This window comes from Podarcis filfolensis (genome assembly GCF_964270895.1).
Source record: "Podarcis filfolensis genome assembly, chromosome: 3".
NCBI lineage: Eukaryota > Metazoa > Chordata > Lepidosauria > Squamata > Lacertidae > Podarcis > Podarcis filfolensis.
In genome coordinates, this window is record NC_139606.1 from 89,794,005 (window position 1) to 89,819,097 (window position 25,093).

At 40.8% G+C, this 25,093-nt stretch overlaps 1 protein-coding gene across 1 annotated transcript in view; it reads left to right on the forward strand.

The window, feature by feature from the left end:
- The first annotated feature begins 778 nt into the window (after positions 1-778).
- Positions 779-25,093, forward strand: part of LCLAT1 (lysocardiolipin acyltransferase 1) — an 84,414-nt gene continuing 60,099 nt past the window's right edge. The window contains exon 1 of the mRNA XM_083604606.1: positions 779-1,190. The gene's annotated coding sequence lies outside the window, so the exon portion shown is untranslated. The remainder of the gene's footprint in view (positions 1,191-25,093) is intronic.

A 25,093-nucleotide genomic window follows, 5' to 3' on the forward strand; every position in this document is an offset into this window, starting at 1 on the left:
CTGGAGTTCTTGAAAATGACCAGCTGGAATGAAAACATTTCAAAGACCAGAGGAGCTTAAAGTTACATAGAACTGATGGAGAAGGCCCTGGAGTCCCATCTCTTTCCAATGACTGCTGTAGATGACAAATGGTGGAGGATCCTGATGAAGCCCTTCATACATTTGAACACTGTCTAAATGTTATGGGGCAGGCTAATTTTTTTTTTTACAATGATCTAGGCTTCTGTTTCCCCCATTTTTTTTGGGGGGTGTAGTTTTAGAACCCCTGAAAATCTAATGGATTATCGCACCTTTCAGATACATGAGATGCTATCCCTAGTTTGCAAACATCCCCACGTGCACACACACACGCAAACGCACCAGTGGAGGTTAAAGATCACGATTTGCCATAAGTACATGAAGCCTGCCTGACCTTTCAATGGAAATCGCAAATGTGTTGCGAGATAAGCGAAGTGACCGTTTACAACAGGAATAACACTCCAAGCTTTGCTAGCTTAACACTTAAGTGTTAAAAATAGGCATAGCTGTCAACGTTTCCCCTTTTTTAAGGGAAATTCCCTTGTTTCGAATAGGATTCCTCCCAAGAAAAGGGAAAAGTTGACAGCTATGAAAATAGGTAGTATTTTGTTGTGTGTGTGGTGGTAATTTTAATTATACTGCATTGGGGTGGGTGGGTGTGTTTCAGGGCATATAAAGCCACAACATTAAAAGAGGTAATTTCACGGCACGGGAGAAATCCTTGTTCTTAATAACAACAACAGAGTGCCATAGTTGGGTGGCTCCAGCTTCAGGGAAGGAAAAAGAAAGAAGGTTGGTCCCTTGTTCTTTTATACAGAAGGCAGGCGTTGCTCAAAAAGGCCGCTATCTCTTTAAGAGAATCCGATTCCCCACGCGGGAGAGCGCGGAGATCACCTTGGCAACCGAAGCTCAGGCAACAGCGGACCGGAAGTGACCCGAGGGAGGGGGAAGAGTTCGAAGGTCGAAGGTGGCGGCGGGAGGAAGATGGCGGCGGCGAGGGACTTGCCTTTGCATCTTAGCGGCTGGGACGCGCTGATGGGGGTCCTCGGCAGCCTGAGCCGGGGCTGAGGCGCCCCTTGCTGGTGACGCTTCGGAGCGTCGTGAAGGAGCCGCGAGGGCCGAGGCCTCCTCCTTCTCCTCCTCCAGCTGACGCTTCTGGGTCCGCGCATCAGGTGAGGGGAGTGAGGCTGGAGGCGGAGAGGGCTGGGCTAGGCTGGGCAACGGCTCGCCCTGCGGACGGGGGCGGGTCGTCTCCGGGTGAAGTGGGGTTGGTGGAGGCGCCAGTGCGTGCTCTAAATTTATCCCCCTCCCCTTCCCCGGTACAAAACGGCCTTCCTCACTTTCCTGCTTCGGTTCCACCTCTTTAAACAGGCTTTTCTTCCTTTTGCTCTCTTGATAGCTGGGTGTTGCGCACGTGTGACGTGTTTTCCTTTCCTCACACCTTTCAGAAAGTGACGTTGACGTGCATGCTGACGTGTCGGCATGGTAGTGGATTGTGGCAAGGGAAATCCAATTCAACCCCCTGGCCGTAGCTCGACCGCAATTGTCTTCTTGCAGCCCCTAGTCTGTTTCTCAGCGTGGTTGTGAAACGGACACGCCAGCTTGAGATCTTTGGAGGAAGGGTTGGCGACGAATATAGATGGGATTAAAATATCTGCTAGTTTCGAGTCCTTGCCTTTCAATTCCAGATTACAATGGGGTGCTTTAATTATTAAGAAAATTGGGAGAGCTGCCTCCTTTTGTATGCACTGAGACTCATGTTGTACATAATATAGCATTACAAAAAATTTTTTTCCTTCCAGTAGCACCTTAAAGACCAACTAAGTTAGTTCTTGGTATGAGCTTTCGTGTGCATGCACACTTCTTCAGATATATGCACACGAAAGCTCATACCAAGAACTAACTTAGTTGGTCTTTAAGGTGCTACTGGAAGGAAAAAAAATTTTTTGTTTTGACTATGGCAGACCAACACGGCTACCTATCTATAATATAGCATTCTTTAATTAAACTGCCACCTGCCTCAGTTTCCTTACTAATATTGTTTAGCTCAGTTATGACACTGCTTTTGCTGGGTGAAGTAGACTGTTGATACTGAGGAAACTAGTATTTCAGATGGTTTTGGACCAACTCCCATTAGCCTCAGCTAGGCTGCTCCAATGGTCAGGGGTGATGTGAACTTTAGCACAACAACATATGGAGAGCCACAGGTTCTCCAACCCTGCTGTATATTTCTGCTGATGTGCTAAAGTAGCACTCACTCCCCCATGTACACCTGTGTAGTCACTGTCTTGTAAACTCAAGGTTTTACTGATCAGTGTATACATTTGGTTGCTTTTTCTTCTAGGTCCTTAAGTTCCAGCTTATAAAGAAGATGTGTATTCAGAAATAAGTCCTACTGAGTTCTTACTCAAGCAAGTATGTTAGAATTGTTGCTAGCAGTGTATAATTAGGTAAAAGGAACTTTCCTGCTTAATGTCTTGAATACTAATGTGTATCCCTCACTCCCTTCAAAGAGTTCAAGATGGGATACATGGTTCTTCTCCTCCTCATTTTACACTTACTGACATACTGTGTGGTATGTTAGACTGCCAGACTGACTAACCCAAGGTCATCAAATGAGCTTCATGGTCCTAAGTCCAACACTCTAACTATTAGGCTACACTTACTCTATTTAGGCTTACTTCTTCAGCGATGCCCATAGCTACCAATCTTACTTAAGCACAGATAAGATGACAGTGTCAAAGGAAAGCATGAAACACTAAGAACTTCCCTATCCAGGGCTGCCTTCAGATGTCTTCTAAAAGTCAGTTGTAAACTTGTATGATTTCAAAGAGAGAATTTTGTCAATGTGTAAAGTCTGTTCTGTTGAACATACGATTTAATGTTTTTGTAAGGACATAGTCAAAATAGAGCTTAATATTTGCTTTTTCACTTTTAAATATTTAAAACTTGTTAAATTTGTTTAAAATTTGTCTAATTCAAAATCTGATTGTGATTCATTTGAAAGAGTGCATAAAGCAATTATGTATTTGTCATTGTTAATGTGTTCCATATCATTATCTAAAGCTTGCTAGATTCATATCCAGTGGCATGGAATGTTCTTACCTTGATCTTGTTTTGCTGGAACAGCCTTTGCTAATCTGGTGCCTTCCAGGTGTGTTGTACTACAGCCCATCAATCCCAGATTCTATGCCTGATGTGAATTGTACTTGAAAACATCTATAGGGCACCAGGTTGGCAAAGGCGGTGCTTGAGAGTTTGCATGCCAGCAACTGGGTGGTCCCTATTTTGTATCTTGATTCTGATGCATCACAGTACTGAGATCACGAGATAAAGCTGGCAGGCTACTTCACAGGCTGGAGCTGAGCTGTCAGACGAATCCCAGTTTGTTATTTTGCTGTTCCATTTCAACATTAGATTATAAACAAACCACTTCTACATATTTCCTTAGGCTTATTAGTATGGCTTCACATGCTGCCCAAGAGCCAATTTCTGTCTATTGGTTGACAAGACGTTCTTATTAACTCAACTATGCTATTCTTCTTTGTTCATTAGCAGTCCACGTGTCAAGGTCTCTCCCAAAGGCAGGTTTTTTTTATTACATTGGGAGAGGTTACACACAGATTTACTTTTCCACTGCTTCCATCCATCTTAGTTCATCATGGCTACCCCAGAATTTGGGTTTGGGAGTATTGGATTAACAATGGTCACCCTCCCAGTGGTGCCCTCATTGACATGTAGAAGTTGATACATGTCATGGCAAGCCCCATTTGCCTTTGGACTTCTAGCGCTTGTGGATTTCTGGGTGCCCTTGTGGTCTTCTGCATCCTTGCGGACTAGGTCTGCACCAACTGATGAGGCTGGAAGCTGAGAGACCTGAGGTGAGAGTGAGTGAGGCTTGAACTATAGGTTTTATTTTTAAATACCTAGATGTCGGCACCACATCTTTAGGTACCAATTTTGTACAGGAGTGATGAGGGAAAATTAAGCTACCTCATTTGTCCATCTAGCTTGGTATAGACTTCCACTTAGTACCTAATCCTTTTAAACTAGAGGCATTGAGGTTTGGAACAAAGACCTGTATACAAAGCATGAGCTGATACAAAGCATCAGTTTCAGAAGCTTGAGAGACCAGGCTTCTAGGTTTGTTTCTTTCAGTTCTGACACTAGTCTTTAAGGATCTAAGCACACATTCTTTCTTAGGGGAATGGTGTTTCAAGTAAGATTTCTTATCTGAGTTATACATTTCACCAAAACATGTGTGTCTCAATCTTGTCTTTTTCTTGTCAAGCTTTTCAGTTGGGTTTGATTATAGCTGTCAGTTGTTTAAAATGGCTGTTTCACATTGCTTCATTGTAACTCTGTTTTGTAGCATTGTTTTCAAAGTATTGCTGCTAACATACAGTGGACCCTCGGGTTACGTTACCTTTGGGTAACATAGTTTCGCTGCACGCGCAGAAGCGCTCTTATGTGCGTGTGCGTAGAAGCAGCGCCTCTTCTTACAAAATTTTCGGGGTGTGCACGGACCCCCGGAACAAATTAAATTCGTATCCAGAGGAGCCACTGTATTAATGTAAGGCGTAATGCAGATGTAGTTATGGGATGAGTGCATTTATAGTTTTGTGTCTTTTCAGGTTACTCTCTAATTCCTCTGTTACGGATGTTATACTTCATGTTGTAATCATGTGATTCATATCTAGAAAACTAGTACTAACTTGTTTGTATGGTTTAGTGTGTATGATTTGAGAAGTCCAAAAGATACAAGTTGTAACATAGTATGGAGTTGCATATGCTGCTTAAATAACTGGACTTAAGTTCATATCTTTAGATTGGTATAAACCTATTACTCTTTGACTTAAAGGAATGACAGTGACTAATGGCAACACATGGACACATGTGTTTCCATCTTCTTCACACGTATGAGAAGTTGAATCTGTGTTCACTTTAGAACACGGGTGGCTAAGCTGTGACCCTCCTGATGTTGAACTCAACTCCTATCAGCCGCAACCCACATGACTGGTTCTTAGGGATGAGGCAAGTTGGGGCCTAAGATTAGCCACTGCTGCTTTAGAACCAACCACAGTTCCCATTGCAAACAACCTAAAAAAACCCCAAAACTGGCTTGGGATCCTGATTTGTCCTCTGCATTTGTACATGACATGGAACTGTGGTTTGTTCTTAATTACAAAGGAAAGCTTTCACTTCTCCTCTTGCACATGGCAGATGAGGCTGGGAAAGTGTGAAATCATGAAAGCATGCAATGCCTTGCTTGTGATCACCTAAAAACTGTGGCTTAAGTGAGTGTCTGAAGTAGGTCTCTGTCATAAAAATGGAAACTTTGCAAAGTTTTTTTAAAAATTTTTTTATAAGGCACAAAATAATTTGCACATTGAATATATTTTCTTTACAAAGTTGTTTGTTTATAACATCTTTGTATTACTCAATAGAATAATATTTTAAGCAGTTTACATAAAAATGGGTAAGTCCCAATGAAAGTAGACCCATTGAAATTAATTGACAAGACTTAGGTCCATTAATTTCAGTGCTCTACTCTGTGTGGAATTTAGTTGGATACAGCCCAACTGAAATGCAACATGGAATAATATTGTAAAACAGAACATAAAAACTAGTTAAAATTAGATTAAAAACCAAACACAACTGTATACCACATACAAAACCAAATAGTGTTGAAAAGAAAATTAAAGTTCCCAAATCCAGTAGAACTTGGATTAAAAAGTTTTTAAGAGGTGCCTGGCTCAAGAATTCCCTGAGGGAGTGCATTTTTGAGGGTGGGTGTGATCACTGAGAAGGCTTGCTTCTGCGTTGTCACCAAGTAGCAGTTCACTGATCATGGAATTGATTGGCTGGTCTGCACCTAGGATGTCCTGTTTCCAAGTTGTTAAAACAGAGGCAGATTTATGGTAGGTTCAGTCGCACTGGGCGCAGAGCCTTGGGGGTGCTGCAGGGGGCGCTGCAACTATGATGTAGAATGGAAGGTGAGAGGCAGCCCTGCCTCCCAATTTTGGCGTCACACAGGGCGCCACTGAAATTTGAGACTCCAAAGTCTGCCACTGGTTAAGACTTTAAATGTCAACAACCAAACCTTGAATTTGCCTTGGTAGCTAACAGGCAGCCAGTGTAGATTTTTCAGCACCACTGTTATATACAGTGGTACCTCGGGTTAAGTACTTAATTCATTCTGGAGGTCCATACTTAACCGGAAACTGTTCTTAACCTGAAGCACCACTTTAGCTAATGGGGCCTGCCGCTGCGCCGCCGAAGCACAATTTCTGTTCTCATCCTGAAGCAAAGTTCTTAACCCGAAGCACTATTTCTGGGTTAGTGGAGTCTGTAACCTGAAGCGTATGTAACCCGAGGTACCACTGTTTGTGTAAAGCTTGTTAGATTATTCATTCTACTTAGATGCTTATATCTTGGGATGATTTCTGTAGGATATTTATATCAGTCAAGAATTGCAGTCTAAAATAATTCACGGAAAGGATCCATTCTATGTACAAGCAATGTAGAGCTGAAAAAGATAATTGCATATCAGTGCCAGTTTCATCTTGAAGTATTTAGAAATCAATTTTGGTTTCTCATAATTACAGTGTTTGAAGAAACAGGCATCTAAATGGAGGGCAGCATTTTGGAAGACATGTACTTGTTTTTCTAAAGTAGACCGTTTCTGTGGTGACATTTTCCATTCATTTTATAAATAGATGTAAATTTGTAGGAAAACTTTTTTTAAACATGTTCAGATGAGTTTCAGGAACATGCACTGCCAACAGAATCTTGCACATCTCCATGTGTGGAAGAAAGCAGTAAAGAAACTTAATCCCAGTGATACAGAAACACTGTGGGTAGATGGTTCTCATGTTTGGAGAGGTTTTATTCAGAGCTTTTTTTTCAGCCGGAAGTTGCTGGAATTCAGTTCCAGCACTTCTCAGGTGGGTGCCATTGCCATTCTAAGAGAACAAGGGAGGCGTTCGTGGTCAGTTCCAACACCTCTTTTTCTAGAAAAATAGCATTGGAATCATTCATTCATTCATTCATTCATTCATTACATTTACAGTAGAACCTCTACTTACAACCGCCTCCACTCGCGGACGTTCCAAATTGTGACCACGGCAAACCCGGAAGTAACCGGTGGGTTTGCTGCTGTTCACGCATGTGCAGGAGTGGCGATCACTGTTTGCGCATGAGTAGGAGCGGCGTTCGCCGTTCGTGCCTGTGCACAATGGCGCCTCTCCCAGCGACCCGTTTCGCCATAAGGACGGGCCTCTGGAATGGATTGTGGTCGTGATTAGAGGTTCCACAGTATATACAACCTTTATCTTCCAAGGATCTCAAGGTGGTACCATCTTTCTCCTCCCCATTTCATCCTCATAACAACCTTGTGAGGTGGGTTAGGCCAAGAGATGGTGACACTTCCTGGAAAATAGTAATTGTTCTGCAATAATAAATTGAAGGTAGGAATTTGGGAAAGACATGCAAGAAAATCGTCCAAAACAGTAGGCATAATCCAGAGAGCTTTGTTGGACCCAAGAGAGCTTAATGTTTTTTCTTCTCAAATACCAACCCCCTGATAGACTTCTATAGCCTTTTGTGCTGTGCAATTGGCTGTTAACAGGGAAAAATCCAACAGACCCCTTGCATAGAGATAATTGTTTGGATTTTGGTGTATGTGGATATTTGCAATGTGTTCATGCATATATTGGGCTAGATCCAGAGTTGCTCTTAATGGTGTTCAGAGTGTACTGCAGGAAAGGGGCAGCCCAGAAGTTTTCACCAGTTTCTCCTTTGTCCTGCAGGGCTGTTCTGTTGGACTGAAGGACTCTCAAGCAGCATGGGGTGTGGTGTTGGGGGCTGCGGGGAGAAAGAGGAATTGACTAAAATTGCCAACCCACTCCCCTCAGTGGGAAGCCTTCACTGGATCCTACTTTGCTCTGTGACTGGAAAGAACCCTTTGTTTGTGAAGGGCAAGAATAGTTCCAGTCCATTCACTGTAACAAAATGCTCAGTTGAGAAATATAAATACACTGAACAAATAAAGTAAGATGCCTTTCAGGGCTATGGCTTCCCTCCCACACATTATGTCCGGATCTTGAATCCTATTTTCCATTGGAATGCATTTCCTTCTGGTCTCCTGAATTTTGCACTGTGCACCTATCTGAGGAGTTCCTGACCTTGTTGAATATAATGTGATTATGGAAAATAAATGACTGTGAAATATGATAATGTGCATGGAAAATGTTTTTTTGCATGGTGCCTTAAATGCCAATAATTTGTTTCATTTTTAGGGTGTGGGTTTTGTTTGTAATTTGGTACATTCTTGAATTTTTCATTTTGAATGTTTGAAAATTATTTTAATAATGAAAAGCAGCATACCCAAAAGCTACACTGATAATAGAATCACAGAATTGTAGAGTTGGAAGGGCCTCAAATAATCGTCTAGTGAACCCTCTGCAATGCAGGAATCTCAACTAAAGCATCCATGACAGATAGCCATGCAACCTCTGCTTAAAAACATCTAATAAAGGAGAGTCCACTACCTTCTGAGAGAGTCCCTTCCACTGTCAGACCGAGCTTACCATCATCTAGTTCTTCCTGATGTTTAGTCAGAATCTCCTTTCTTGTAACTTGGATCTATTGGTCCAGGTTCTACCCTCTGGAGCAGGAGAAAACAGACTTGCTCCATCTTCCATGACAGCCCTTTAGATGTTTGAATATGGCTATCCTATCTCCTCTAGTCACCTCTTCTCCAGGCTAATCATACCCAACTCCCTCAACCATTCCTCATAAATCTTGGTTTCCAGACGCCTAATCATCTTGGTTGCCCTCATCTGCATACGTTCCAGCTTGTCAATATCCTTCTTAAATTGGGGTCCCAGAACTGGACACAGTACTTCAGTTAATGTATGAGATTAATCTAATACAGGCATAGGCAAACTCCGGCCCTCCAGGTGTTTGGGACTACAATTCCCATCATCCCTAGCTAACAGGACCAGTGGTCAGGGATGATGGGAATTGTAGTCCCAAACATCTGGAGAGCCGGAGTTTGCCTATGCCTGATCTAATAGGTATATATTACTGTGAGGCATCTCCTTTGCAGCACATAAGCCATCTACATTCTTGGGAAAAGCCATAATTGAAAAAGTGGTTTAAAGTCCTGTTTGAAAGCATGTATTACACAAACAAAGTGTAATACATTTAGAAGCCACCACAGAAGCCCAGCTGAAAGCAACACACTTCAAATCATAAAAATAAATGAAAGATTGGAACCAAAATAGAATGTACTGTGGAATAACAGATGCTGTGGGCATTCTGGAGGCTCCAACTTGCTTATTTGAAATAATAGCTGCCCACTGTTTGGTGTTCTACAAAGCAAATTGTGTACTTGTGGATGTTCTTCCACATGAACGCTTTGCGTTCATTTTTGTTGAGTTTGATCTTAGTGTTGGTGTACTTTTCAAATTTATCGAAGGACAATCCGAACATGATGTAACAAATTCATTCTTAGGGTCTCCCACGGCTTTTGCATTGCAGATTAACAGCTCTGTATGCTCTTCCCAATTCTCCCCAAAGCTAATGGCATATTTGGAGGGGCATTTGCATTGGAGAAAGGTTAAATGCTCTCTTGATAGAGCTGCATATCCTTAATCTTCAAAGCAGCTCCATGGGGCTATTGATTTGCACAGTGGTTCTCAAAGGGTGTGTCGCGCCACACTGGTGTGGCAGCAAGGGATGGCAAGTGTGGCGGTAGGATTCAAGAGCAATCAAAGAAACATTTAAGCATTTCAGTGTAATATAGTATCAAAATAAAATTACCTGCAGAATATTGGCAGATAGCTTTTCAAAATGAGAGCAAGAGTAAGGCTTTTTCGTGTTGATATTTGAGTTGTTTGTCTCTAGTTGGACTTAATATAAATGAGATGACCCAGCAAAAGCAAGTTCACACATCTTATTGAGTTTGTATATATATTTAAGGTACGTATGTAAGAGGCTCGTTTATAATTCTATTTTGGGAATGATTCATGTTCTTATGTAGCTGCATTGCTTAATACTTTCTGCATGTCCCATGATCATGTTATAAAGTAGTTGTGTTCTATGTTATAAATCAAGTAGCGCTAGGAATTGTTTCTTTTTGTTTTCAATGTGTTTCTTATTAATTAAAAATTTGGTATGGCACAAGCAAATTTTTATTCTGAAAGTGTGACCCAGACGAGAAAAGATTGAGAACCACTGGATTAGCAAAAGAAGATTGGTATGGCTCCCAGATTGCATTAAATGCTTTTAAAGCATTGCTCATGCCATGGAATCATTCGTCAGTACAGATTGTTGACTGTAGAAAACAAAAAAAATATGATTTGCATCTATTGTTGTATTGACCCAGCACCCAAAGCTAGCATATGAATAGCTTAAACACAGATCTCCTTTAGCTCATGCATGAATCCAGACCTAGCCCTTGGTGGTCACAGGATTGTTCAGTCTTATGCTTGGGATTGGCACCACTGCTTGATTCCTGTAACACTGGTTCTGGCACTTGTTTGGGAATATGTTCCAGTCCATTTTGCATATGTTACTATGTGGTAAGGGCTTTGTTTCGCTAGTAATGTGCTCTGGAATTTCAGATGAATAGCTTGATATTATGGAAACAACCACATCTTGGCAAAACAGTATGCCTTTGACTGATTCAAATAAAAAGTACAAAATACTCCATTAAGCTCTAGTTTGAAATATGAAGTGCTTCAGCTAAAACACTTAAAATGCAAAATATATGTAACATATGTAATATGACCATAGGAAGCTGCCTCATGGCAAGTCAGACTATTTAGTCCTCTAACTCAGTCAGTCCTCTGACTGGCAGCAACTCTCCAGGGTTTGCAGGCAGGAATCTTTCCCAGCCTTCCTTGGTGAAGTCAGGGATTAGAAATGGAACCTTCTGTGTGCAAAGCATTCCACCCAGTTATGACCCTTCCCAAATGCATTTCTGAAATAAAATACTGTCTTAATCCTGGAATGGTTTGTATAATTGAATCTTCAGATTGTATTGAAATTTATAGTTTAACAAGCACTTAAAAGCAGGGTTTCAGAAAATTGTGGTTGGCCTTGGTAGCCTACCCCCTTTTCTTTTTTCTTCTTGAATAGCCAGTGCTGTTTCAGGGTTTTATCTTGGTCAATGAACAACTGAAATTCTTGGGTGATCTCCAATAGAGTCCATCTGTGAGCAGAATGGACTTCTTGCTTGTGCAGTCCGACTGCTCCTTCCTTTCTTTCCAGACGGCTCTCCAACCCTCTGGAACACATTTTGGAAGTGTTCAGGAGGCTGCAGGTGGGGGAAGGAGAGGAGAGAAGACTGAGTGGATTTCATCCCCACCCCCAAATTTTTAAGCTATCATTAATTTTGTAACTTGGCAGTTTTGCCTTTTTCATTATTTATTTTTTTGCAATAAATCTAATAAAAGCTCAGAAGTATACAACATCTTACATTTTCTGGTATAAAACCTCCAAATGTGGAAAAGTTATGGAGTTGGGCCTTAACTTGCCTCTTTGTAAACCCTTGTTCACAAAAATTAGATTGTAAAAGTGGAGGGAAAACATCTAAGCTTGCAGAGCTTCTATTCTTCGATGTTCCTCAGTTCCTTTCTTTAAAAGATTACCTCTCCTACTGCATGCTCTGCTCATTTGCCTGCTGCAGCACTGGAATTTACTAAAATATCAGAGAAATATCTGCCTTTTGCAGGACAGGTGGACAGGAAAGCAGTTGCTCTCTCATGCTGCAATAAGCATGTTACAGGAAGACTGCCATTTACAATACTGTGTATCATTTTTTTAAAAAAGTGAATGAGAGGGAGATCTGTGCACTAGTGGTTGAGAGCACTGGCAGGTTGCAGAGGCATTTTTTAAAATGTGGTGGTGCTGTAGCAAGTATTTCTTTCTATTTTCCTCTCTTCTTGTTGAGAATGAAGAAGCTTGGTATCCTCTCTTCTCTGTAACTCAACCAGACTTCATCATGCCATATAGTTGCTCATTTAAAATGGCACTAGACTTCACTACTCTCCCCTTTGAAATGTCAAGAGATACATTGGGTTTGTTTGGCGATCATCTGTTTGCCTTCTTGAGTATAGAAAATGAGAAGCTGTCTTGAGGTCTCCCTCTTACTGCTATTGCTCTTTTATGCTGATAAATATTTGTGTGTCAGTTGCCTAAAAGTAAAAGAAATGAAGCAGATGCAGTGTTAATATACTTGAAAGATTTCAAATACAGGTGACTCCCCGCTTATGTGTGGGTTACGTTCTAGGCCCATGTGCGCATACAGTAAGTGAAATGCATGAGCGGGGAACTAGGGTGATTTCTTCTTCTTTTACAACAAAAAAGTTCAGAGCTATTTGGAACGCTACATAACAAAAAGCAACCCATACTGTACCTTTGCCTACAGATTGCCAGAAAGGGCAGAGAACAATGTATTTGAGCCTGCAGCAGTATAGCTTCTGCCCGACAGCTGTTGAGCAGGGCAGTGCAGCAACATTGAGAGCTCCCTCGCGCCATTTTGGAGCCCATAAGTACCTTCCTTCCTCCCTCCCTTCCTTCCTTCCTCCCTCCCTCCCTCCCTCTCTTTTTTTAAAAAAAGCCTTTAAAACATATTTGGGCTCTGGGGAGTATCTCCTCGCATGCTATGAGGACTTTCCAGCTCTCTCCTATCATTTCCAGCTTACATTGTTCTTTAGTTCTGTCCGACTCTTCGTGACCCCATGGACTAGAGCACGCCGGGCACTCCTGTCTTCCACTGCCTCCAGCTTTGAATTGATGTAAATTGTTAGATTGATTTCCCACCGCTGCACGTTTATGTGGTCACACATGTGTTGATCGCGTGTAAGTCGAAGGATGTCCGTACATGAATTTTCGATACTGTGAAACAGCTCTAGAAACAATATTTCAGTGGCTTATCCAGATATCAACCTTTTTCCAGTTGGTGGTCCAAATGTAGTATGTCCACCTGTCCGCCTAGAATGGGGAGACTTGTGAGCGGTAGAGGAAATCATTTTGTTTCTATCAGGGATTGCAATTTACAGCTTTTTAAAAAGGGCTTAAAAGGTGCTGCCATTATTTAGCAGTACATTCAGGTACAAATGAATTATTGTGTATAAATACAAATTTATAAAGCTTCTTTTAAAAGCCCTGCAATAGACCAGGCCTCTGAGGAGGCAGAGTTGCTGCACTACTAGTTCCATCAAGGGCATTCTTCAATAGGAGCAGTGAGGTAACCACATTCCAAGCAGCATTCACAATTGTAATTGTTCACTCACTGAGGATCCTATTTTTCCTGGGGATGTAATTGTTCCTATGCTGAATTTTTCATGGCATTGGGCCTACTGTTTCAACTTGCTATCTCTAGAAAAGCACTTCAGTTTTACACTATGTTATCTTGGAAAGAACTCTTTGTGAGTTGCAATAAGTTTCTAAAAAAAATATTTCTAATGATTGCAAGTGACAAGAGGATGGCTTTCTCACAAAAACTTGATTTTCAGAGAACAGAGTGTTGAGCTGTTGAGAACATAAGGTTTAAATTTATTTGCCTTCAAATAAAAGTTTCAAAGAAAACTTGACAAGTATCCACTGTTTCCAGTGTTTATATCTGGCAACATTTTCATGCCAGAATGGACATTTCAATTTATAATTTTGTTATCCCACATCAGTGGTTATATCTCGGGTTTCAGGCCCCAAAGCTTAACCTTAAAAATACCTGTTTAAGAAGGAACTCAAGCTACTAGAAGCAATCTCCCACAACTTACAACTGCATTAATGGTAGGCATGGAGCTCTTTCATATGAAAATTGTTTCATTCCTCCATTTAACACTTCAGGGTGGCTCAACACAGAACCTATGCTGAGTACAAATTCTTGTTTTGTTCCAAGGGTTTACTCTTATTAAATGTATATAAACTTTGGCCAAAGCAGAAATGAGATTGAATGAAGACATCAACCTGTTAATGAAATGGATGTGTGCTCATTCAGTAGTCTTTTTGTCATGTTAGCAGTTTGTTGTCATGGTTCATAAACTAGCAAGTACTTATCAGTACTGTAGAATGTTAAATAACTCAAATATACTAATAGAAAACTTGACTCTCCAAATGTCACTGCCGAAGGGGGGGGGTATTAGCAAGGAATTAGCATGCTCAGAAGTACCAACCCCCCCAACCCCTTTATGGGGGGGGCGCACTTTGTTTGGGAGGAATGGGGTGGGGGGAGGAAAGCTAGGGTGGGGGAGAGAAGTAGCCTGGAACTGCCTGGAACACAGGAGCACTCCCTACTGCAACATTTTGTTGAAGACCCCACTTGTTTTACCTGTTCAAACACATCAAAGGAGCCTCTAAATCAGAGGAAAGAATTCTGCTTTGAGTGCATAAGGGGAAAGGTAGCCTAACTGATGTAAAATATGCCTGGCTCTTGAACAGTCCTTTCTATTCATTTTTTCCTAATCAGCGAGGTGGGGTGGAAAAATTCTCCCTGCTGTTATTTTCATGGAAAATTTTCCATGTCTTAAAATACATTTAAAAAAAAAGCAATTAGCAACATAATGAATGGATGCAGCACCAGGTGGAGAATTTTCAAAGTAGTAATTACCTTTTTTCACGTTAGTAGAGCAAATTGTCCCCTGTAATAGCTAAAATGAGAGCTGGTTCATTCACATCCTGGCGTGCAGATTGTGTACACAGGTGCAGGACAAACTCTTAGACCGCAGTCTTTTGCCCACTTACCTGGGAGTAAACTGTATTGACTTCATTTGGACTTTTGAGTAAACCTGTGCAGGATTTCATCCTCCCCGCTTGTAGAGTGTGTTGTGTGATTGAGTGCATACCTGCACACATACTTAACCAATGTGATCTGCCTTCTTAGTTGACCTTTTATGGGACTCTGCTTCATGAAGTTATTACAAGACCTCTAGATGCCCCAAACTAGGTATTTTAAGAGCACATGGGAAGCAAAGGCAGGAAAAAACAGAGGCTATGTAGTTTGGCTGAACTGTGCTGTTCTATTTACGTCAGTTCCAGCTGCAGAATTCTTCAGAATATAGTGACATCAGGAAATTCTGTCTTTAAAGTAATGACTGGCATTTAATTCTTTAGAATTAACAATTATGTACTTAAAATGTCGGTTTTATATTGAAATAAAAATACATAACATCAGATGTTTGCTCCATACAGTTTTACACTAGAACTGCTACAGGAAATAAATAGTTTTCTGTTCCCCCAAAATAGAACTTTAGCCAACATTATATCTTCAAAAAAAGTCAGTGGGATATTATAAAATAACATTTTAGAGCTAGTGTATCCCTCAAGACTAGAATTCCTGCACACTTTTAGTGCCTTAACATCTTACACTGAAAGGAAATTAATTCTTGAAAGAATGCTGTGCACAATCCATTTGAGACAGTTTTGTTAAAGAAATACAAGCTGTCAAGAAAGCTGCAGCCAATGTTGAATTATTACAATAACATTTTAAAGGAAGTTTTCATTATGAGAATTCAAAGTAATATTTCCAGAACTGAGTTGCAGATCTGATTGGAATGCTTCATCAGTTGGTAGGCTAAGAGTCTTGTGTTAGATTAAAGGAACTCTAGATGATCAAAATGTATGAAGGTAGCATGCAGACATCATTCATTCAAAGCTTTAGCTGGCATTAAAGTCAATGGTGGGGAAGCTTTAGCTCCTGTAATTCTGTGTATCATATACGGTTTAAAAGCACAGCAGGCGACCTATGAGTAAATTCCATGAAGATCATTGTTGCAAGTGAAAACTCAATAGACTGGATGTAAATTAAATTAGTCGCATTTAGATCCCATTGAAATCAGCAAACTTGGTTACCTCACTAAAAAAGGTAAAGGTACCCCTGCCCGTACGGGCCAGTCGTGTCCGACTCTAGGGTTGTGCGCCCATCTCACTTAAGAGGCCGGGGGCCAGCGCTGTCCGGAGACACTTCCGGGTCACGTGGCCAGCGTGACGAAGCTGTTCTGGCGAGCCGGCACCAGCGCAGCACACGGAAACGTCGTTTACCTTCCCACTATAAAGCGGTGCCTATTTATCTACTTTCACTTAAGAGTGCTTTCGAACTGCTAGGTGGGCAGGAGCTGGGACCGAACGACAGGAGCTCACCCTGCCACGGGGAGCCGACCATACGATCGGCAAGTCCTAGGTGCTGAGGTTTTACCCACAGCGCCATCCGCATCCCTCGGTTACCTCACTACACTGCTGAAATAATTGCACTGGCTGCCAGTTAGCTACTAAACTAAGCTCAACTTTTGTTTTGAGGTACAAAGCCCATCGATGCCATTGATGCTTGACTAGCTGGTAACTGAAAGGACTAAGAGGACTGGCTAAGCTCCAACTTTGTTTCCTGGGCAGCATAAGACTGTACTAGCAAGGTTCTGGTTTCAGCCCTGCAAAGTATTCTAACATCCCACTCCCAGCTCACTGTTTGGTGTATGTCCGGAGATGTGAAAAGAACTATTTCCTTTATTAGGCATATAACTAGACTATCACTCTGGTTGGAGGCAAAGCATGGCCTTTATTTCTTTTACAGGCATTTTCTCCCTTCTCTGCATGCATGCTCTCTGTTAAAAATAAGTTGTTTCGGAGTTTCAGCATCTATGCTTTTATCTCCCGAGGCAGTCTTCCAACTCCTCTGAGTCCAGGCAGCCTGGGAAATGGTCCTCAAGTAATCCGCTCCCTCCTCTGTTTGTTGTTCAGATTGAAAAATGCCAGCAACATGAACCAAAATAACAAAAGGACGAGAAGGTATGCTCAGTCATTGCCAGGGTTTACTGAGCAAAATTCCCTTACTGCCCTCCTCCACCATCAACCATTCTGTAAAAAACAAACAACTTTTCTCTGTCTTCAAAATGTGTTTACTAAGGGTCTTTTCATACATTTACCTTTTAATAAGGAAATAAGTGTAACCAAGCCTCCCTCTGCATCTTTTGGCTTCTGGAAGCCAAGTTTATTTTCCTTTCCAGCTAATACCAGAAGTGCCCCTGAGCACTTCTTTCCCCAACCTTGCCTGATGCTCCGAGAATGAGAGGGTTTCTTAGACTTTCTCCCTTGCACACTCATCCCATATTGGAACTGTTCCCTTCCAATTTCCTGTGGTGGCAACAACTTTTTAATGAGCAAACTACTACACTCAACAGCTTTTGAGATTAGGTCGAGGAGGTATGATTTACCTGTACACAGATATCTGTTACTGCCATCTGTCTGGCATTTCAAGGAATTGTCAAGGAAATAAGATACTACAAACTCAGGCAAATGTTTTCCATCACCAGTGTTTTCCACTTACCATTAGGAGGTTTTCTTTTCTGATGTCTAATCACACTTTACCTTTTCATAGTTTTAAAACAATTTCTTCTTGGTCCATTTTCTGTGCTGTTGAATAACTGTTTTGCCCATTTCTTTTAGGAAATATTTTGAGATGCTAAAGACACTCTCTTTCTCTTAGAAGTAATTGGAGTTCACCAGGGGATGGAGCAGCCAAAAATATTCCATTCCCTGTAATCTGAAGTGGTAGAATCCAGAATGTGATCATTTTGTGCTGTTTAATGTGCCATTTGGCTCTCATATGAACATTTAACTATATTAAGTTCTCTACTAAGGGGAACAGCTTTTACAAAATTTTGTGATCTTCCTGTACAAGTGGCTGCAGATATATGATGACTTCTTTCCATTATGCCAAGTTCTTGTAAATGTAAATAGGAGGTAATAGCCCTCAAAAATCCCTAGTTAAGTTTGATGAGCTAGCTTTCCCAGCTCTTGCAGGTGCCTTTGGACTGAGGTCATTGTTTTTCCTATGCATTGGACATTCCAAATTCTCTAAAATTAAATAAATGCACTTTTTACTGAAAGTGGAACAAGTGATGTCACAAATGTAATGCTCATGAAATAGAAGATGTTAGTGACCTGCTGGTTCAACATTTTATTGAGGAAAATGTCAAATATCTAATTGGGGATTGAGCTAAAAAGATGGTTCAGTTAAAAAATATGGTTATTTTAAACACCAGTTAAGGACAAAACCTTATCCAAACCCCATTTAAGAAGACTATACTTATATACACTTTATTGCTTATTTTTTCTTCAGTCCAAAGTTGCCAGTTTTTAATGGTGGTTTTTAATTGCTTCTTAACCAACCCTTTATGGAATGTTTTAAAAATACAAGATGCTTTTCACAATGAATTGGCACTTCAGTTTGTCCCTGTTATTGTCCTCTCCAAGATCATTACTGACGGAGCTGACAAGGAGATACGAAGTGATTTGATTTTTAATGCCACAGAAATAGACATTTCTGTTGTTTTCAATTTAAGGTGTGAAGGGATCAAAACCATACCCATATAGTTTAAAAATAACATCCTGCTAACCAGGGTTGCCAGGATGCAACCTGTCGAGCAAGCATTTACATTCGATATGCATTTATAAAGCAGGAGTTTAAGGTCCCTACTGGAATTGATGGGAACCACTGTAGGAAACAGACATTTTTTTAAAAAAAAAAGACAGAATCAGTAACTATGGCTGAGGGTTGTTTTTGTTTTTAACACTCCCCTCCCCAAATCTTATTTTTTAAAAGTAAACTTCTCACATTTTTTGCATTCGAAAACTAAATTGCTAGAAAGTATAAAAGGGTTTTTTTGTGTGTCTGTTTAAAAAGGAGCTGTGTTCTTTTCATAGCAAATATGATTGTTGCATGTAAACTAGTGTTACACTAGTGTTTCCCAAGTTAAGCATGTAAGGCACCTGAGGCCTATGTGCAAATACTGGAACGCTGATAATGCCAGCATCTGTATGCTTTCTGTGATTCATAAATTTTGCTGTGGAAAAGGCCAGTTAACACTGGTGTCTTATGTGCCAAACACGTTTGGTTCTTAAAGTTTGGAGCTCCTGTGTATGTGTGGAAGCATGAAAGGTTTAAAAAGGCCCTCTCAAAATAGAGGACGCAATCCATTTCTTCTTTGTAAAATAAAATTATCAGTGGAAATTTCACGAATAAGCCTTGCATTCCATTACAGATGTTTGTGGTTGTGACTATCCCAACAGAATTAAAAACAAAAACAAAACAAAACTGAATCCCTTGGGAGGTAGTACAGTTGCTCTTTTTTGACTCATTCCATTTTTCAGAGCAAAAATGACCAAAGAGCTATTGCATTTATTGCTATTGAAATGAGCACCATGAGATGGTAGAAATGTAAAGAATGAGTTGACCAGGTTTGTGTCTAGAAAGCTGTGAAGCAGTTAGATGGAATTGTTCACACACACGTACGTACACACACACACACACACACACACACACACACACACAGAGTAATTAACAAACAGGAACAGTTTTGATGGGGGGGGGAAGCTACAAGCTGTGGCTGATTAGTTATTCCTCTCTGGACAATTCTTGCTACTGCTGCTCAAGTCCAGATTGTGTGAGATTTCATGAATAGGAATACAGCTGAGAATAAAAATGAGGCTTCTTTCCATCACTCTATTTATGGAGCAGCTGCTTCACTGTTTGATACCCCTTTTACAGCCATTTCTAAATAACTTACCTGGTGTTCTCAATATGGCTTTTTGGTTTAACGCTGAGTTCATTGAGAGTAAGGTCAAATGAGAAGAGGGAGGGAATATTGAGCCATTCATTGTCTTTCTGTGATTTCCTTCCTTCTTTTAATGTGGGCATTTTGACACTGGAAAAATCATGTTCCCTACAAAAAACTTATGACCTTCTTGATTTGCCCTTGGTATTTGAGAATATAATTAATATTTTCTTATATTTGGAAAAATCCCCTCTGAGGTAGTTAACAATGTTTTTAATAGAAACACAAATGAAATAACATAATCCTAAAACAACAACAACCCACTAAAACATCTGTCAAATCTGTCAAACATAATATATAAAACAAGGAAAGAACCAGCTTAACAGCATAAAAATCAACATTAAGCTACTGCCTGGGGGTGTTGGAAGTATGTACCAAGGCTGCTTTAAGGTCATATTTGTTTTTTTCAGAAATCAAGATGCTCCTTCCTTCTTATATGTGCCTTAGTAAAACACTTCCTGATTTCCTCAAACTGCTGTTTGCCATGACGTCCAAACTGGCACAACTGTGTGTGACTATCCCTCCAAGCCAAGATTACAAATCAGACTCACATTCTAAATCTAGCAGAATGTGCATCACACTTCTGTACGAATGATATAAATCCAGTGACCCACTCCCGTTTTGTCACCGCAATTTAATATTTGAAGAGCTTGAATGGCAGGGAGAGAGACTTCTGCCCAAGTCCTGCTGGGATTGTGATGGGAAGTGATGAAGGCAAAAAATGGAATAACGGTCTATGCCAGAATAGATACAGGCAAGACGAATGCCTCGGAAGACGAAAAACTCGCAAGACGAAAGAGTTTTTCGTTTTTTGAGGTGCTTCGTAAGATGAATTTCCCTATGGGCTTGCTTCGCAAGACGAAATGTCTTGCGAGTTTGTTTCCTTTTGAAGTGGGAACTGGGCTGGCAGGGAGCGAGCGAGGGAGCGACCTACCTTTTCCAGAGGGATCCTCTTCTGGAGAGGGCACAGAGGAGGCAGGTGGGCTGGGATCCAGCGGATCTGGCTGGGTCTCTGCGCCGCCGCCACCTCTGCCTCTCTCTCTCTCTCTCCCCCTCCCCACGTGGCTGCTCCATTTTGCCCTAACTGCGTGAAGGCAGGAGGAGGGGGACCAAGGAGGAGGAGGAGGAGGCATCCACTGCGCTTGGGCCGCCGTGAAGGCGCCTTTGCGGGGGTGGGAAGAAGCCGGGAGCAGCTGCCGAGACTGGGGAGCCCGGCGGCGTGGCGCAAGGTAACGGGGGAGCAAGGGAGAGTCCGCGCCGGGCGCTTCGTGCGTCCGCCCTCGGTTCCTGGGCTCGAACTTCCTTTGGCACCTCGTGGAGAGAGAGGGAGAGGAGCGGGCTGGGGCTTTGATGTGGGACGCGGTTTGGCGGAGCGAAGACGTGGCAAGGCTTGGCGACAGAGGAAGGGGGGCTGTTTCCGTGGGGAGGTGGGAGGGGGTGTCTTTGCCTCTTCCCGGCAACAGATCCTCCAGGCTGGGGAAACTCCTCCTGCTGGGGAGCGACCCGCTTTGTGCTTTGCCCGTTATCCCATTATAATACAGTACCAGGGTGCATCCGTGCTTCGCAAGACGAAAAAATCCACAAGACGAAGAAACTCGCAGAACGGATTAATTTCGTCTTGCGAGGCACCACTGTACTGTATAAGTTGGGACCAACAGATCAGCAAACTGGTAATGAAATGACTGTACATAGAAGAAGATAAGTAAAACAAAGAATTAGTGTTACGTGATTGTCAGAAAATATAAACTATATTACATGTGACCAGCATAAATTTCACCCCAAACGTTCAATTCAGGATGCGCCTCACATCTTTTATTGTCTTGCATAATAAGGCAATTAACTAGTTTTTGTCTTAAGTTTCAGAACTGATATGTCATGTTCACAAAGTTCATAAACCTCAGAAAAGATCATGGGATTAAGTGAACATAAATTTATGCCAAAATAAATCTTGCTACTCTTTAAGATATCACAAGACTCCTTTGTTTGTTCGTCCTTTTTAAACAATAGTACCTAGAGATGTTTGAGAGGAGATGCTGGTTTAGTTCTTGATATCCAGAGAAGTCCAGAAGGGTAAAAAAAATTCAGCATTTGCTGAGGGGAGTGGATTGAAAGATGACATAGCAAAATATAAAGAAACCTACCTAATGATTATTTCAGTTTTTTCGATACTTGGTGGAGAAAAGTGTGTATTTATATTCCTTTGATGATGGTGAGGTCTGAGTTTGGGGGTGGGCAGAGATGGGGATTGCAGCTGATTTGAAAGTAGGCTTCTAAATTGGATTGATGGTTCTGAAGATTTTTCAGAAGCTGAAAATGCACTTGGACGTAGAGGTCAGATTTTGGCTACTGTGCAGCTGCTTGGACATCTCTTAATTTTAGAAAAAGTTAAGACTTTTATTTTTAACCAGAAGATAGGAATAGATTTCGTATTGTTTCATGTATTTCATGGGATGCAATTCTTCATGTGTGCATTCTCGCTTACTGTAGAGGCCAAGATCTTGTTTTAAAGCATTTTTGGAAACCATAAAAGGTTTTGATTTAGTTCAACTGAACTTTAGAATATGGGAAGAAATCATTTTTGCCGCAAACTCACAATAATACTTCTCCATGAATAGTAGTAGTAAAAATAAATATCTGAATATTCTCAAGCTAAAAGAATGGAAAATAGATAATCACAAAGACTAGCACTAGCGAAGAATAGGAATAAGAAATCAATGTCACAGGAAACATTGAGATCATGTTTATCTTTTGTATTTAGAAACCTGCCCGGAGAATATTTGCAAAAAGTTTGAAGTGAAACTTTAAGCATGTGATAAAAGTTAAGTTGACATTAAGGAATTAAAGGATTAGTTTAAGCAGCTAGGAACAATGGTGTACTGGTAAATTTTGATGGGTAGGACTTAGAAAGGAAGCTGCTTTATACTGAGTCAGACCATTAGTCCATCTAGCTCAGTATTATCTACACTGACTGGCAGCGGCTTCCATTCCTCAACAGCAGAGCCTGGGGATAGATGCCAAGGACTGCATCTGGGTTCCTCTGCATTTAAGAGACATGCATGGTCTGCAACTGCTGTTCTACACGTCCCCAAAAGCCCTTTCTAAATATGACAGTCCCATAGCCCATATTCCTAGAGGGAACTGATATACCCTCCAGAAGACTTTGAATCAGCTGGCACTCATAGAATACTAAGCTGCAAAAGTTGGGTTTTGTTAGTATGTTGGAATTTGTCTGGGAAGATAACTCAGATCACTGATCAGTCAGGTGGCATGACTGCTATCCTGTGCATTGGTATCTGAAAAGCATGTTGAGTTTTAACAAAAGAGCTTGAGTCAGCTGCAGTGGCCCTTGTGGTCTCTTCCAACTCCATGATTCTATGATTCTATAGGAGTGCTCTGATGGTGTTTCCTGCTTGGCAGGGGGTTGGACTCGATGGCCCTTGTGGTCTCTTCCAACTCTATGATTCTATGATTCAGTGCAGCCTTTAGCTTTTAAATGGAAATGAAAGAAAGCTTGCCTTTTAAACTGCTAGAATAAAGTAGGAACCCCATCAAAGGAAAGAAGTATCCAGCCCCTGCTTGATTATTTTCCCCAGGCTCTGACTTGTTCTGTGCTTACCTGGCACAAATAACAGCAAAACTAAAAGCCTCATTATCACATTGTTCACTTTCCAGAACCAGGAGGGCCTGTTAATTACCCAGGCCTTCTACCAGTTATTTTTTCCATGTTTGACTGTAAACACAGGATGCATGAAAGAGCCAATCAGAGAAAGGAACATTGTGATGCATGGAATCATGACATCCATACTGCACACATGTTCCCACAATGGAGATCTGGAGAATGGAAATGAGAATTTCTGTCATCTAATCAGAAATTCTTATAAAATCATTGCAAAATGGTAATTGACACTCTAGAAACTTAAGAAATTGTAAGAATCCTCTGTCTAATTGCTTGTGATGTGAAACCATAACAGTTAATTTGATGCATGTATTGTGAAATTTCTTTTGCATTATTTTTTAAAAGAAAAAGTACAAGAAACAACAGGTTATACTGATGAATGCAGTAGCATTTATTTTAGGACACTGGAAGGTTTTTGCACAAACAGGAGACTGGATTGCTATTCCACTTGTTTAAAATCTACCAAAAAAAAAAAAAAAACTTTCTCAATTTTGGAAGACAATGGAGATACTATTTCTTGAATTATAGTAAACAAAAATTAAAATGATTTGTTCTGAAGAGATGGGAAAGTACAAACCTGAAATCTGGAGTTGCTGAATGACTAGGGCTGCAGTCCTAACCCCACTAATATGGGAGTAAGTCTTATTTAATTCAGGAGGACTAAGTGGACATGGTTAGGATTGCACTGTCTGGCCGCATTCTTAACTCATCTAGGAGCACACCTCATTGAAGTCAAGTAGGCATGTTTAACATTGTCCTGTACTGCTGATGGCCTGGTTTGGAAGCCCAGTTCCCAGCTTCCCAATTCATAGTTTAGCAGCCAGGTTAGGAAAGTGGTGATAAATCACGGCATCCCATTTCAAATGTAATGACTAACTTCAGTTTAATTAAACCAAGATGCAAGTACCGAGGAAGGAGGCAAAGGAGTACATGGTATTGCAAGTTAGGAACTGACACTGACTAGATCTAACAATTCGTTGAAGTTATTTTTGGAAGGTTATAGTCAATAAATAGTGTTGAATGATTTGGGAATATTTGTACATTAGGGTTTCTATATAGATTAGTATGCTTTTGATGCTCTTATGAGTTTTGGCTTTGAAATATTTTTGTTTCTTTTATGTGATTTAGTTATGTGTGTTTTGTATGTTTATTACAATAATAAACACTGGAATAAAAATGCAACTGTTTTGGAAAGTTACTTTCTATTCTTAGCCAAGAATGTTTAAAATTAACTGAAAAATAAAACAAAATATTTTAGGATTTACTGTCCCCTGTTACCTGGAAACAGAAAATGTTTTTCTCTTGCTATGGCAACAAGAAAATGTGAATGTACGATAAACCAATAACTTGGAGTTCTGCCACAAAATAGATGAGAAATCTGTTTAGTGCTGCAGTAGAGTTGTATCTCAAAATTTCCAGCCTCCACTTTGACCTAATTCATCCCCACACTTCTCAATCTTTTTGTAGAAGTGGAAAATTACTTGGAATAAAGCTTTTATATGGTATTTTAGAAGGCTTGCAAACTTATTCCCATTATAGGAAAAGATGGCTGTTGAGTGTAGGAAAAAATGTTTCCCTAAGCTGATTAACAAAATGGACCATATTGGGATGGAGTTGCTTTTGCTTTCTTTGGACAAAGTAGTAGCAATGTATTGAATTCAGATTTTGAATGACTACTTCTATTGTGTCATTCAGGAGTGGACATACTGTATATTTTCAAATTCCTAAGTAGCCTTAGATTTTGAGAAGCAAGCAGTGGATCATGGATAACTTTGGG